Genomic DNA, 16,307 nt, shown 5'->3' on the forward strand with positions numbered 1-16,307 from the left:
TCGCCTAAGTATTAACTTTCTCCGAGTGTGCACTTCACGTCACACTCGGGGGCTTAGCTGCGATCCAGCATCGCCTAAGTATTAACTTTCTCCGAGTGTGCACTTAACGTCACACTCGGGGGCTTAGCTGCGATCCAGCATCACCTAAGTATTAACTTTCTCCGAGTGCGCACTTAACGTCACACTCGGGAGCTTAGTTGCGATCCAGCATCGCCTAAGTATTAACTTTCTCCGAGTGTGCACTTAACGTCACACTCGGGGGCTTAGCTGCGATTCAGCATCGCCTAAGTATTACCTTTCTCCGAGTGTGCATTTAACGTCACACTCGGGGGCTTAGCTACAATCCAGCACCACCTAAGTATTAACTTTCTCCGAGTGTGCACTTAACGTCACACTCGGGGGCTTAGCTGCGATCCAGCATCGCCTAAGTGTTAACTTTCTTCGAATGTGCACTTCATGTCACACTCGGGGGCTTAGCTGCGATCCAGCATCGCCTAAGTATTAAACTTCTCCGAGTGTGCACTTAACGTCACACTCGGAGGCTTAGCTGCGATCCAGAGTCGCCCACGTACTAACCTTCTCCGAGTGTGCACTACACGTCACACTCGGGGGCTTAGCTGCGATCCAGCATCGCCTAAGTATTAACCTTCTCCGAGTGTGCACTTAACGTCACACTCGGAGGCTTAGCAGCGATCCAGCATCGATTGTTTGCCTTTGGCTTCACTAAGAAACGCCAAACAAAAACTCGAATCAACATTACAACAGAAGAGCAAAAATCGGATTCCAAAATTCTCGCAAAGATAGCTAACTCGGTGCGGATCAAGCTTACCCGCACCGATTTAAAAGTGTGACGGCCAACAGAAGTGGCCAAAGTACCTTACAGATAAACACTCGGCATACCGAGGACAAAGTTTCTTACGCGTCAGCTGGGCCGGCGCCTGGACTGGAGGGCTCCACGAAAGTGTCCAAGTCGATTCCGTCGGCGATGCGAGTAGCACTCTCAAGGAACGTCTCCATGAAGTCTTTGAATCGAAGCTTCTTCGTGTTGGCGACCTTCAGCGTCTTCAGTTTTTCCTCACGCACCTCCTTGCAATGGACTCGGACCAACGACAGAGCAACATCTGCACCGCAACGAGCTGCAGATTTCTTCCACGACTGCACTCTGTTGGGAATCTCCTTCAGTCGGGTCATCAGGTTCTCCATCTCCTGCCGCGACTCATCTTCTGGCCAAAGCTCCTTGTCGATTCGGCGAACGACTTCTCTCAGTCGACCGATGAAAGGACCAACTTTGCCCACGCGGATGTGCGCATGGAGCAGATCCCGATTGGCGTCGTCGCCGAGTGGAACGTTCTCAAGAATCGAATGCTCCATGTCAGCCGCTTCAACTTCGGCGTCAAAGCAAAAATCTGCGACAATAGGACAAACAGACAATAAGCGCCGAGTGTTACGCGCATAGCACAACCACTCAGAAAAAGAAGGACTTACCAGCCAGATGCGTCATCATCTGCCGAGCCCAGTCGCTGACATATTTCTCTTGTGCTCTGCATAGTTTGTTCAGCACATCCATCTGACTCATCAGCGCAGTCCTCTGTTTCCCCATCTTTTCCACTTCCTCAGTCAACACCTTGTTCACTTCACGCGCCTGCTCCAATGACTTCTCCCGTTCCGCCAGAGCATCCTTCATGTCGGCCATTGCAAGCATGGCCGCATCAAGTTCACCAGCGAACTGATTCCTCTCCGCCTTGAGCGTCTCATAGGCTGATCCCATTTCAAACATCAGCTGCTATTCAAGAACACCCAGTGGGTTACAGGGGAAAAGTAAATACTTACTAGACCACTTACTCGGATATCATCGCGCAGCTCCAAGCTCCGCTGGTCCAAGGCCGCAATGGAGTCTTAGGCCCTCTTGGCTTCTCCAGCCATCAGCTCCGCCTGCACCATAGCCCCCTTGGCCGCTCCCACCTGCTCCTCCGGAAGACGCTGGATGCTGAATTCAGCATTCGACGAACCTGGAATCGTCGAAGGTTCCTGAGGCATCCCAAGGTCCGCCCCAGTCGGCTCCTCCTCCACCAGCACTGGTTCAGTCGGTGGAGGCGCCTCTGTCGGCAGCACGTCGGCGGTGAGAGCGGCAGCGGGAGGAGCAGCCTCAAGAACAGGCTCCACAGCTGGGTCGGCTCTCCCCTGGTCGCCCTCATCCAGGCAGATCGCCCCTGACAGGCCGAATGACACGAGGTCTCAGAAAAAGAAAGAAGCACCTGGCTGGGACGCGATGGTATAAAACACTCGACGTTCCTACAACGCACCTGGCTGAGACGAGACGACGTTGTCCGTGTCCATGGGGTCGTCTTCCTGACGCGCCGCAGAAGTGGCAGAAGTAGCGACCCTGTCGAGTGAGATCCATTCGGCCAGTAAACAGAAGTTCACTCGAATATCAGAAAAAACTGAAAGCTGAGTACACTTACGTGGAGGTGACGGGGACAGCGACCCTCATTCGCGGCAGAGCCTTCCGAGGTTTAGGCCCACTCAGCTTGGGCGCCTTGGAAGATTGGCCCGCAGGCTCAGCGGCGGCATCCCTGGTCCTCTTAGCGCTTCGAACACTCGGGACCACTTGAGCAGTAGGCGGAGCACTCGAAGATGCGGGAGGAGCTGAGGGGACAGCGGGCTCGTGTCGGTGCTTGGTCTGATGCTCCACTTGTGGAGGTGGCGAGTCCTGCCCCTCGTCTTCTTCCTCTTCCTCGCTGGACTCTTCCTCCGACTCCCCACTGTCAGAGACATATTCAGCGCTCTCCATGCTGCCCTCCTGGCTGCCCTCCTCCTCCTCCTCGGCCGAGTTCCCGTTCGAGACAGGAGAAAACCAGTTGGTCCACTCCTGCATAAAATTCAGTCGGCGACATCAAACATCACACAGAGATTCAAGCAAACGACAAGATTAAGACAGTTAAGAGCACTCGACAAGAGTCTCTCACCTGATTCGGCGGAGGATTATCAGCGCAGAAGGGCTTCACTCGCCGTGATCCTTTGGGATTCTCGCAGGGGCCCGTGATCTGGAGCACCCACGAGGTCACCCTCTCCTCAGTCACGCCCACAACATTGGTCCGAGTGGAATCCTCGAGCCCCGTATAATGCCACATGGCATGGTCGCGAGCCTGCAGAGGCTGGATCCGCCGACCAAGGAAGACTTCCAGCAGGTCTATACCGGTGACCCCCCCTCCTGACGACGTCCATGAGTGCCTCAACCAAGGGCTGGACGTCGTTCTTCTCCGCCTTCGAGAGCGCGAGCTGCTTAGGCGGGGCGGGCCGGTCTAGACTAAAAGGAGGCAGCCCAGTCGACGTATTCGGACAGGCGATATCCTGGCAGTAGAACCACGTCGACTGCCAGTTCCTAACCGACTCACTTAACTGGAGAGCGGGATAGCTACTCCGACTCTTCTTCTGGAATCCTAAACCCCCGCAAAGCTGGAGGAGGTGCGTCTTATCATCCGACTGGCTAAGTCGTTTGATGGTTTGGGATCGGGCGGAGAAGATGTGTTTGAACAAACCCCAATGGGGAGGACAGCCGATGAAACACTCACATAAAGCTATGAAGGCAGAAAGATGGGCAATGGCATTCGGAGGAAAATGGTGAAGTTGAGCTCCGAAGTGATTCATGATGCCCTTGAATAAAGGATGCGGGGGCAAAGAAAAACCTCGGTGGACGTGGCTGAGCAGCAGGACGCGCTCCCCCTCCCGAGGCGCCGGCTCGACCTCGTCCTCCGCTGGTAGCCTCCAGGACTTGTGCACGATCACCCCGTGCTCCACCAGCTGCAGTAGATCCCCCTCCGTCACCGTGGAGGGAGGAAGTGTTGGGGAACGTCGCATGGGAAACAAAAAATTTCCTACGCGCACGAAGACCTATCATGGTGATGTCCATCTACGAGAGGGGATGAGTGATCTACGTACCCTTGTAGATCATACAACAGAAGCGTTAGTGAACGCGGTTGATGTAGTGGAACATCCTCACGTCCCTCGATCCGCCCCGCGAACAATCCCGCGATCAGTCCCACGATCTAGTACCGAACGGACGGCACCTCCGCGTTCAGCACACGTACAGCTCGACGATGATCTCGGCCTTCTTGATCCAGCAAGAGAGACGGAGAGGTAGAAGAGTTCTCCGGCAGCGTGACGGCGCTCCGGAGGTTGGTGATGACCTTGTCTCAACAGGGCTCCGCCCGAGCTCCGCAGAAACGCGATCTAGAGGAAAAACCGTGGAGGTATGTGGTCGGGCTGCCGTGGAAAAGTCGTCTCAAATCAGCCCTAAAACCTCCGTATATATAGGTGGGAGGGAGGGGACCTTGCCTTGGGGCTCAAGGAGCCCCAAGGGGGTCGACCGAGTCCAAGGGGGAGGACTCCCCCCCCCAAACCGAGTTGGACTTGGTTTGGTGGGAGGGAGTCCCCCTTCCTTCCCACCTCCTCCTTTTTTTTCTTTTCTCTTGATTTTCTCTTCTTGGCGCATAGAGCCCTTTTGGGCTGTCCCACCAGCCCACTAAGGGCTGGTGTGCCACCCTCAAGGCCTATGGGCTTCCCCGGGGTGGGTTGCCCCCCCCCCCCCGGTGAACTCCCGGAACCCATTCGTCATTCCCCGTACATTCCCGGTAACTCCGAAAACCTTCCGGTAATCAAATGAGGTCATCCTATATATCAATCTTCGTTTCCGGACTATTCCGGAAACCCTCGTGACGTCCGTGATCTCATCCGGGACTCCGAACAACATTCGGTAACCGACCATATAACTCAAATACGCATAAAACAACGTCGAACCTTAAGTGTGCAGACCCTGCGGGTTCGAGAACTATGTAGACATGACCCGAGAGACTCCTCGGTCAATATCCAATAGCGGGACCTGGATGCCCATATTGGATCCTACATATTCTACGAAGATCTTATCGTTCGAAGCTCAGTGCCAAGGATTCATATAATCCCGTATGTCATTCCCTTTGTCCTTCGGTATGTTACTTGCCCGAGATTCGATCGTCAGTATCCGTATACCTATTTCAATCTCGTTTACCGGCAAATCTCTTTACTCGTTCCGTAATACAAGATCCCGCAACTTACACTAAGTTACATTGCTTGCAAGGCTTGTGTGTGATGTTGTATTACCGAGTGGGCCCCGAGATACCTCTCCGTTCACACGGAATGACAAATCCTAGTCTTGATCCATACTAACTCAACTAACACCTTCGGGGATACCTGTAGAGCATCTTTATAGTCACCCAGTTACGTTGCGACGTTTGATACACACAAAGCATTCCTCCGGTGTCAGTGAGTTATATGATCTCATGGTCATAGGAATAAATACTTGACACGCAGAAAACAGTAGCAACAAAAAGACACGATCAACATGCTACGTCTATTAGTTTGGGTCTAGTCCATCACGTGATTCTCCTAATGACGTGATCCAGTTATCAAGCAACAACACCTTGTTCATAATCAGAAGACACTGACTATCTTTGATCAACTGGCTAGCCAACTAGAGGCTTGCTAGGAACGGTGTTTTGTCTATGTATCCACACATGTAAATGAGTCTTCATTCAATACAATTATAGCATGGATAATAAACGATTATCTTGATACAGGAATTATAATAATAACTATATTTATTATTGCCTCTAGGGCATAATTCCAACAGTCTCCCACTTGCACTAGAGTCAATAATCTAGCCCTCACATCACCATGTGAATTACATTGTAATAAATCTAAGACCCATACAGTTCTGGTGTTGATCATGCATTGGCCGTGGAAGAGGTTTAGTCAGAGGGTCTGCTACATTCAGATCCGTGTGCACTTTGCATATATTCACGTCCTCTCCCTCGACGTAGTCGCGGATGAGGTTGAAGCGTCGTTTGATGTGTCTGGTCTTCTTGTGAAACCGTGGTTCCTTTGCTAAGGCAATGGCACCAGTGTTGTCACAGAACAAGGTTATTGGATTCACTGCGCTTGGCACCACTCCAAGATCCGTCATGAACAGCTTCATCCAGACACCCTCCTTAGCCGCCTCCGAGGCAGACATGTACTCCGCTTCACATGTAGAATCTGCTACGACGCTTTGCTTGGAACTGCACCAGCTTACTGCACCCCCATTAAGAATAAATACGTATCCGGTTTGCAACTTAGAGTCGTCTGGATCTGTGTCAAAGCTTGCATCGACGTAACCTTTTACGGCGAGCTCTTCGTCACCTCCATACACGAGAAACATCTCCTTAGTCCTTTTCAGGTACTTTAGGATATTCTTGACCGCTGTCCAGTGATCCACTCCTGGATTACTCTGGAACCTACCTGCCATACATATGGCCAGGCTAACATCCGGTCTAGTGCACAGCATCGCATACATGATAGAACCTATGGCTGAAGCATAGGGGACGGAGCGCATATGCTCTCTATCTTCATCAGTTGCTGGGCACTGAGTCTTACTCAATCTCGTACCTTGTAGAACTGGCAAGAACCCTTTCTTGGACTGTTCCATTTTGAACCTCTTCAAAACTTTATCAAGGTATGTGCTTTGTGAAAGTCCTATCAGGCGTTTTGATCTATCTCTATAGATCTTAATGCCTAGAATGTAAGCAGCTTCTCCTAGGTCCTTCATAGATAAACTTTTATTCAAGTAATCCTTTATGCTCTCTAAAAACTCCACGTTGTTTCCAATCAGTAATATGTCATCCACATATAATATTAGAAACGCCACAGAGCTCCCACTCACTTTCTTGTAAATACAAGATTCTCCAACCACTTGTATAAACCCAAATGCTTTGATCACCTCATCAAAGCATTTGTTCCAACTCCGAGATGCTTGCACCAGTCCATAAATGGATCGCTGGAGCTTGCACACCTTGTTAGCATTCTTAGGATCGACAAAACCTTCGGGTTGTATCATATACAACTCTTCCTTAAGGAAACCGTTAAGGAACGCCGTTTTGACATCCATCTGCCAGATTTCATAATCGAAAAATGCAGCTATTGCTAACATGATTCTGACGGACTTAAGCATCGCTACGGGTGAGAAAGTCTCATCGTAGTCAACTCCTTGAACTTGTGAAAAACCCTTTGCCACAAGTCGAGCTTTATAAACGGTCACATTACCGTCAGCGTCTGTCTTCCTCTTAAAGATCCATTTGTTCTGAATGGCCTTGCGGCCCTCAGGCAGTACCTCCAAAGTCCACACTTTGTTCTCATACATGGATCCTATCTCGGACTTCATGGCTTCCAGCCATTTGTTGGAATCTGGGCCCACCATTGCTTCTTCATAATTCGCAGGTTCATTGTTGTCTAACAACATGATTGATAAGACGGGATTACCGTACCACTCTGGAGCAGCACGTGGTCTCGTCGACCTGCGTGGTTCGACAGAAACTTGAACTAGAGTTTCATGATCATCATCATTAACTTCCTCCTCAACCGGCGTCGCAATGACAGAGGTTCCCCCTTGCCCTGCGCCACCATCCAGAGGGATGAGAGGTTCGACAACCTCGTCAAGTTCTATCTTCCTCCCACTCAATTCTCTCGAGAGAAACTCCTTCTCGAGAAAAGCTCCGTTTTTAGCAACAAACACTTTGCCCTCGGATTTGAGATAGAAGGTGTACCCAACTGTCTCTTTTGGGTAACCTATGAAGACGCACTTTTCCGCTTTGGGTTCCAGCTTTTCAGGCTGAAGCTTTTTGACATAAGCATCACATCCCCAAACTTTAAGAAACGACAACTTTGTCTTCTTGCCATACCACAGTTCGTATGGTGTCGTCTCAACGGATTTTGATGGTGCCCTATTTAAAGTGAATGCAGTTGTTTCTAATGCATAGCCCCAAAATGATAACGGCAAATCAGTAAGAGACATCATAGATCGCACCATCTCTAATAGAGTACGATTACGACGTTCGGACACACCATTACGCTGTGGTGTTCCAGGCGGTGTTAACTGTGAAACAATTCCACATTGTCTTAAGTGAGCACCAAACTCGAAACTCAGATATTCACCCCCACGATCAGACCGTAGGAACTTGATCTTCTTGTTACGATGATTTTCCACTTCACTCTGAAATTGCTTGAACTTTTCAAATGTTTCAGACTTGTGCTTCATCAAGTAGACATAACCATATCTACTTAAATCGTCAGTGAAGGTGAGAAAATAACGATATCCGCCGCGTGCCTCCACGCTCATCGGACCACACACATCGGTATGTATGATTTCCAACAAGTCACTTGCACGCTCCATTGTTCCTGAGAACGGGGTCTTAGTCATCTTGCCCATGAAGCATGGTTCGCACGTGTCAAGTGAATCAAAGTCAAGTGACTCCAAAAGTCCATCAGCATGGAGTTTCTTCATGCGCTTTACACCAATATGACCTAAGCGGCAGTGCCACAAAAATATGGCGCTATCATTGTCAACTCTAACTCTTTTGGTCTCAATGTTATGTATATGCGTATCGTTATCAAGATTCAATATGAACAATCCTCTCACATTCGGTGCATGACCATAAAAGATGTTACTCATAGAAATAGAACAACCATTATTCTCTGACTTAAAAGAGTAACCGTCTCGCAATAAACAAGATCCAGATATAATGTTCATGCTCAACGCAGGCACTAAATAACAATGATTTAAGTTCATCACTAATCCTGACGGTAACTGAAGTGACACTGTGCCGACGGTGATTGCATCAACCTTGGAACCATTTCCTACGCGCATCGTCACTTTATCTTTCGCCAGCCTTCGCCTATTCCGCAGTTCTTGTTTCGAGTTGCAAATATGAGCAACAGAACCGGTATCGAATACCCAGGCACTACTACGAGAGCCGGTTAAGTACACATCAATAACATGTATATCAAATATACCTGATTTTTCTTTGCCCACCTTCTTATCTGCCAGATACTTGGGGCAATTGCGCTTCCATTGACCCATACCCTTGCAATAGTAACACTCCGTTTCTGGCTTAGGTCCAGCTTTGGGTTTCTTTGTCGGATTGGCAACAGGCTTGCCGCTCTTCTTCGAATTGCCCTTCTTGCCTTTGCCGTTTCTCTTGAAACTAGTGGTCTTATTCACCATCAACACTTGATGCTCTTTACGGAGTTCAGACTCCGCGACTTTCAGCATCGCAAACAACTCGCCGGGAGACTTGTTCATCCCTTGCATGTTGTAGTTCAACACAAAGCCTTTATAGCTTGGCGGCAGTGATTGAAGGATTCTGTTAGTGATAGCTTCTTGCGGGAGTTCAATCCCCAGCTCATCTAGACGGTTTGAGTACCCAGACATTTTGAGCACATGTTCACTGACAGATGAGTTTTCCTCCATCTTGCAAGCATAGAATTTATCGGAGGTCTCATACCTCTCGATCCGGGCGTTCTTCTGAAAGATAAACTCCAACTCCTGGAACATCTCAAATGCTCCATGATGCTCAAAGCGACGTTGAAGTCCCGGTTCTAAGCCATACAAGACTGCACATTGAACTATTGAGTAGTCCTCCTTACGTGCTAATCAAGCGTTCTTAACATCCTGATCAGCCATAGCGGGTGGTTCATCTCCTAACGCAGCATTAAGGACATAATCCTTCTTCCCAGCTTGTAAGATTAGCTTAAGATTACGAGCCCAGTCTACAAAGTTGCTTCCATCATCTTTCAACTTAGCTTTCTCTAGGAACGTATTAAAATTCAAGATGACTGTCGCGTGAGCCATGATCTACAACACAAATATATTCAATGTGGACTTAGACTATGTTCAAGATAATTAGAGTTTAACTTAATCAAATTATTCGCTAAACTCCCACTCAAAAAGTACATCTCTCTAGTCATTTGAGTGGTTCATGATCCACTTACACTAGCTCAAGTCCGATCATCACGTGAGTTGAGTATAGTTTCAGTGGTAAGCATCCCTATGCTAATCATATCATCTATATGATTCATGATCGACCTTTTGGTCTCATGTGTTCCGAGGCCATGTCTGCACATGCTAGGCTCGTCAAGCTTAACCCGAGTGTTCCGCGTGCGCAACTGTTTTGCACCCGTTGTATGTGAACGTTGAGTCTATCACACCCGATCATCACGTGGTGTCTCGAAACGACGAACTGTAGAAACGGTGCACAGTCGGGGAGAACACAATTTCGTCTTGAAATTTTAGTGAGAGATCACCTCATAATGCTACCGTCGTTCTAAGCAAAATAAGGTGCATAAAAGGATTAACATCACATGCAATTCATAAGTGACATGATATGGCCATCATCACGTGCTTCTTGATCTCCATCACCAAAGCACCGGCACGATCTTCTTGTCACCGGCGCCACACCATGATCTCCATCAACGTGTTGCCATCGGGGTTGTCGTGCTACTCATGCTATTACTACTAAAGCTACATCCTAGCAAAATAGTAAACGCATCTGCAAGCACACACGTTAGTATAAAGACAACCCTATGGCTCCTGCCGGTTGCCGTACCATCGACGTGCAAGTCGATATTTCTATTACAACATGATCATCTCATACATCCAATATATCACATCACATCATTGGCCATATCACATCACAAGCATACCCTGCAAAAACAAGTTAGACGTCCTCTAATTTTGTTGTTGCATGTTTTACGTGGTGACCATGGGTATCTAGTAGGATCGCATCTTACTTACGCAAACACCACAACGGAGATATATGAGTTGCTATTTAACCTCATCCAAGGACCTCCTCGGTCAAATCCGATTCAAGTAAAGTTGGAAAAACCGACACTTGCCAGTCATCTTTGAGCAACGGAGTTACTCGTAACGATGAAACCAGTCTCTCATAAGCGTACGAGTAATGTCGGTCCAAGCCGCTTCAATCCAACAATACCACGGAATCAAGAAAAGACTAAGGAGGGCAGCAAAACGCACATCACCACCCACAAAAACTTTTGTGTTCTACTCGAGAAGACATCTACGCATGAACCTAGCTCATGATGCCACTGTTGGGGAACGTCGCATGGGAAACAAAAATTTTCCTACGCGCACGAAGACCTATCATGGTGATGTCCATCTACGAGAGGGGATGAGTGATCTACGTACCCTTGTAGATCGTACAGCAGAAGCGTTAGTGAACGCGGTTGATGTAGTGGAACGTCCTCACGTCCCTCGATCCGCCCCGCGAACAATCCCGCGATCAGTCCCACGATCTAGTACCGAACGGACGGCACCTCCGCGTTCAGCACACGTACAGCTCGACGATGATCTCGGCCTTCTTGATCCAGCAAGAGAGACAGAGAGGTAGAAGAGTTCTCCGGCAGCGTGACGGCGCTCCGGAGGTTGGTGATGACCTTGTCTCAGCAGGGCTCCGCCCGAGCTCCGCAGAAACGCGATCTAGAGGAAAAACCGTGGAGGTATGTGGTCGGGCTGCCGTGGAAAAGTCGTCTCAAATCAGCCCTAAAACCTCCGTATATATAGGTGGGAGGGAGGGGACCTTGCCTTGGGGCTCAAGGAGCCCCAAGGGGGTCGGCCGAGTCCAAGGGGGGGGGGACTCCCCCCCCAAACCGAGTTGGACTTGGTTTGGTGGGAGGGAGTCCCCCTTCCTTCCCACCTCCTCCTTTTTTTTCTCTTGATTTTCTCTTCTTGGCGCATAGAGCCCTTTTGGGCTGTCCCACCAGCCCACTAAGGGCTGGTGTGCCACCCTCAAGGCCTATGGGCTTCCCCGGGGTGGGTTGCCCCCCCCCCCCCCCGGTGAACTCCCGGAACCCATTCGTCATTCCCGGTACATTCCCGGTAACTACGAAAACCTTCCGGTAATCAAATGAGGTCATCCTATATATCAATCTTCGTTTCCGGACTATTCCGAAAACCCTCGTGACGTCCGTGATCTCATCCGGGACTCCGAACAACATTCGGTAACCAACCATATAACTCAAATACGCATAAAACAACGTCGAACCTTAAGTGTGCAGACCCTGCAGGTTCGAGAACTATGTAGACATGACCCGAGAGACTCCTCGGTCAATATCCAATAGCGGGACCTGGATGCCCATATTGGATCCTACATATTCTACGAAGATCTTATCGTTTGAACCTCAGTGCCAAGGATTCATATAATCCCGTATGTCATTCCCTTTGTCCTTCGGTATGTTACTTGCCCGAGATTCGATCGTCAGTATCCGTATACCTATTTCAATCTCGTTTACCGGCAAGTCTCTTTACTCGTTCCGTAATACAAGATCCCACAACTTACACTAAGTTACATTGCTTGCAAGGCTTGTGTGTGATGTTGTATTACCGAGTGGGCCCCGAGATACCTCTCCGTTCACACGGAGTGACAAATCCCAGTCTTGATCCATACTAACTCAAATCGAGTGCGTTGGCGTCATCCCCGCTGAGCGCGCGGAACCCGAAATTTGAGATCCCGGAAAATCCGCCGCTGTCAGTTGACCGGTCGCGTCAAAAGATGTCGCAGAAACACTCGGCTCCCGACAGTCTGTTTCGCAAGCACTTCCACTCGGATCATTGGTCAGAAAAGATAAAATGGATAGAGGCAAGCAACGCCCAAGCCGAATCTAATCCAGTCGGATCCGAACTTCAAGCACCGCTTCGTCGTTTCAACCCCAATCCATTCGGGGACTAATGATGGGGTCATAGTCCTAGGGTAGGGTCATAGGCCTGCCATACAGGTCCTACCCAAGGACTACCCCACACAAAGGACAGGACCCTAAGTCTGCCCCGACTGAATTAAGGAGTCCCCATCATCCAGTCGGCAACAGGTCCTGTATCATCCAGTCGGAGATTAGCATTCGGAGGATACCAAGCTAACCGACTGGATACACTCGGTACATCGTAACCTCTCTGGAGGGAAACGGTCGTACGTTTCCGCGTGCATTTATTAGCATTTAGAGCATACGTTACCTGTAACGTGCACATTCAATCCCCACTACTCCACCTCCGTACCGGAACCGTTGTGGAGGGCAGCGCACTCTATATAAGCCGCCCTCCCCCACTGGTAAAGGGGTTAGCAAATCATTGTATTCCATATTACACTCGACAACAAGCTCCGAGAGCACTGAGACGTAGGGCTGTTACCTCCACCGCAGAGGGGCCTGAACTCATACAACCTTGCCGTAGCTAGGACTCTGCCCATCTCATTCGTACCCTACACATCTACTGTCAGGCTTATACCCACGACAGGACCCTTGAGGGCGGTCACCGAACACATACAAATGGCAAACCTTGGGGGCGGTCACCGAACCCGTACACGTGGCAACCCTTGGGGGCGGTTACCGGTACCCGTACAAATTGCTCGGGGCTATCTCCACAACCTAATTGGAGGCCCCGATGCTTGCCCGGAGCTTCACACCACAATGATTGAGCTCTGAGACACCACCAAGCTTCTAGGATGCCAAAGCATCCACGAAGAACAATATCTAGGGTACTAAGTACCAAAGGTAGTAAGCTTCTCAACTTCTCACTTCCACGTATCACCGTGGAGAACTCAAACCGATGCAACTAATGCAATGGCAAGAACACACGAAGTGGTCAAGTCCCTCACACTCAAATCCCTCCACAACAACAAAAGCTATGGAGAAATATGAGAGGAAGAACAAGGAGCTCACAAAGAACTCCAAGATCTAGATCCAAGGGGTTCCCCTCACATAGAGGAGAAAGTGATTGGTGGAGATGTGAATCTAGATCTCCTCTCTCTTTTCCCTCAAGAACAAGCAAAAATCATTGGAGGGATTTGAGAGTTAGCAAGCTCTAAGAATGTCAACAATGGAGGTAGAACAAGAGCTCAACGGATAGATGAGGCCAAGGGGGAAGAAGACCCCCTTTATATAGTGGGGGAAGAAATCAGACCGTTGCCCCCACTTACAGCCCGAGCCCAGCGGTACTACCGCTGGCTGCAGCGGTACTACCGCTGGCACTCCAGCGGTACTACCGCTGACCAGGGGCGGTACTACCGCTGGCACTCCAGCGGTACTACCGCTCGTCCCAGCGGTACTACCGCTGGGCCCCTGGTAGTGCAAAGGCACTACCACCGCCAAGAAAGTCTTCGTAAAAAGGTCCGACGCAGTACAACCGCAAAGATGACGGTACTAAAAACTTGGAGCGGTACTACCGCTGGCCAGGGGCGGTACTACCGCTCGGACAATGGTATTACCGCCAGCTCTAGCGGTACTACCGCTAAGGCCAGCGGTACTGCCGCCAACTCTAGCGGTACTACTGCTAGGTCCAGCGGTACTACCGCTCGCCACTGAAACAGCCATAACTTTCGCATACGAGCTCCGAATCGAGCAAACCCAAGCTTGTTGGATTCAGGACTCACAAAGAGAAACACCAAACAAGAACCAAGAAGTATGATGCAAGGATGCAAATGGTTTGAGGTCTCAACGAACGATACGATCAAGCTACTCACTTGAGAGCCCCCCTTGATAGTACAACAATCTATCCTAAACGGAAAACCTATCAAGGGCAAACCTATACCTTGCACCTCGTCCTCTTGAGCTAGATGATGACGATCTTGGTTTCCTCAAGATGGACCACCTTTCTTGATTGCGTTGGCTTGATGAAGACTAGTTGATTGCTCCCCCATACTCACTATGGGTGAGCCACTCTTTAGCATATCTTCACAAGTCCATTGCCACCACAATGGACGGCAAGCTTCAAGCATGATATCTTCGTGCTGATCCACTTGAACTTGCACATCACAATCTTGATGACAATCACAACTTGACGTCATACTTCATGGGTTGTATGAGATATTCTCTTTGACGCAAGCCCATGGAAACACACCTAACCCCCACATAGAACTCTCACGAAGACCATGGGTTAGTACACAAACACGTAATGGACAATGCTTACCATACCATGGGATCACTTGATCCCTCTCGGTACATCGTGTACGCTTTATGTGTTGATCGTCTTGATTTACTCTTTGTCTGAGATCTTGATCAACCTTGTCGCTCTATGACCATTCTTTGGATAATACCTTGAATACCACCTTGGTCATCATATAAACTCCTTGAACCCAACAGATGGACTTCAAGAAGTGCCTATGGACAAATCCTATAAATATAACTTAAGGCAACCATTAGTCCATAGGAATTGTCATCAATTACCAAAACCACATATGGAGATATATGCTCTAACACAAAGGCACTTGGTTCTACTGGTTAGCCTAGCACAATTGCAGCCAGGAGACCGCGGTTCTAACCCCACTCTTGCTCCAATTTTTAGCTTCTTTTTGTTCCAGTCCTTCACTTTGTTTTGGTCAAAGGCTAGTGTCAGCAGCATGTTTATTAGAACCAGAGTCCCGTTTGTCACACATGCAATAATGCATCAGTCTAGCTGGTTAGCTTTCCATGCACTCAGCCAGGAGGTCTTGGGATCAAATCCTAGAGAGTTCTCAATTATTTCTGCTTATGTTAGTTAGTTTTTTTCCTTCCGAGCACACACTCAGCCCCTCGGGCTTGATCCAATTCTAGGCCTATGCACTATGTTGTAATTCGGCCATGCTTATATTTTTCCAGCTGCGATTTTATTAATTTCGAGGCATGCATTGTTGTATGAGTTGTGCTGTCGTCCATTTCATATATGCCATGTTAGTTGCACGTTGTCTCCCTTTTGTCGTGCCCCGACACATGGGAACCCGGTAACCGGGATCACCCCATCATTATTTGGCATGTCACGCACGTGCTCCCTATTCGTTGGCACCGGTATCTCGACGAGTTATCGGGATAGGAACGTTGTCGTGGCCTCGTTTCCGACTTGTCGCCATGGTTCCCTGAGAAGAAAAGAGAGAGAGAGAGAGATGAGAGTCAGGGAGAGAACCAGAGAGAGGAATAGAAGGAAGAGAGCAGGGAGGCGGAGAAGGAAGGGTCTTGGGTCTGACCTGCGGTGCTCCATCGGTCGGCAGCTTGCCGGAGCGACGGCGGGTCGTGGAGGACGCGGGGGTGAGGTAGTGCCTCGATCCAATCTGGGTTGAGCCCAGCGGGAGGTCGCAGGAGGAACTGTGGGACGTCCGATCTCGGATCCGACGGATAAGATTTAGCAGGGCTTGGCTGGTTTGGCACAACGAGGAGAGGTAGGTGGGTGGCGGCGGCTGAATCGGGATTGGGGAGTGGATCGAGGTAGAGGCCATGGTTAGGTCTAGGTTTACTGCATATAGCACTTGGGCCTGTCTAATGGGCATTTGGACCCTCTGATTAAATCGGACGGTCAAAAATGACTATGTTAGGGAGTCCAGTTGACAAACCGGTGACGATTTGCGGTAAAACGGGGTTGATCCGGATCCAACGGTCACGACCGTATGATTCAGGTTTCGGGAGGTTTTCGAACTAGGTTGCGTGCA

The sequence above is a fragment of the Hordeum vulgare genome, chromosome 1H (assembly GCF_904849725.1).
Source record: "Hordeum vulgare subsp. vulgare chromosome 1H, MorexV3_pseudomolecules_assembly, whole genome shotgun sequence".
Classification (NCBI taxonomy): Eukaryota; Viridiplantae; Streptophyta; class Magnoliopsida; order Poales; family Poaceae; genus Hordeum; species Hordeum vulgare.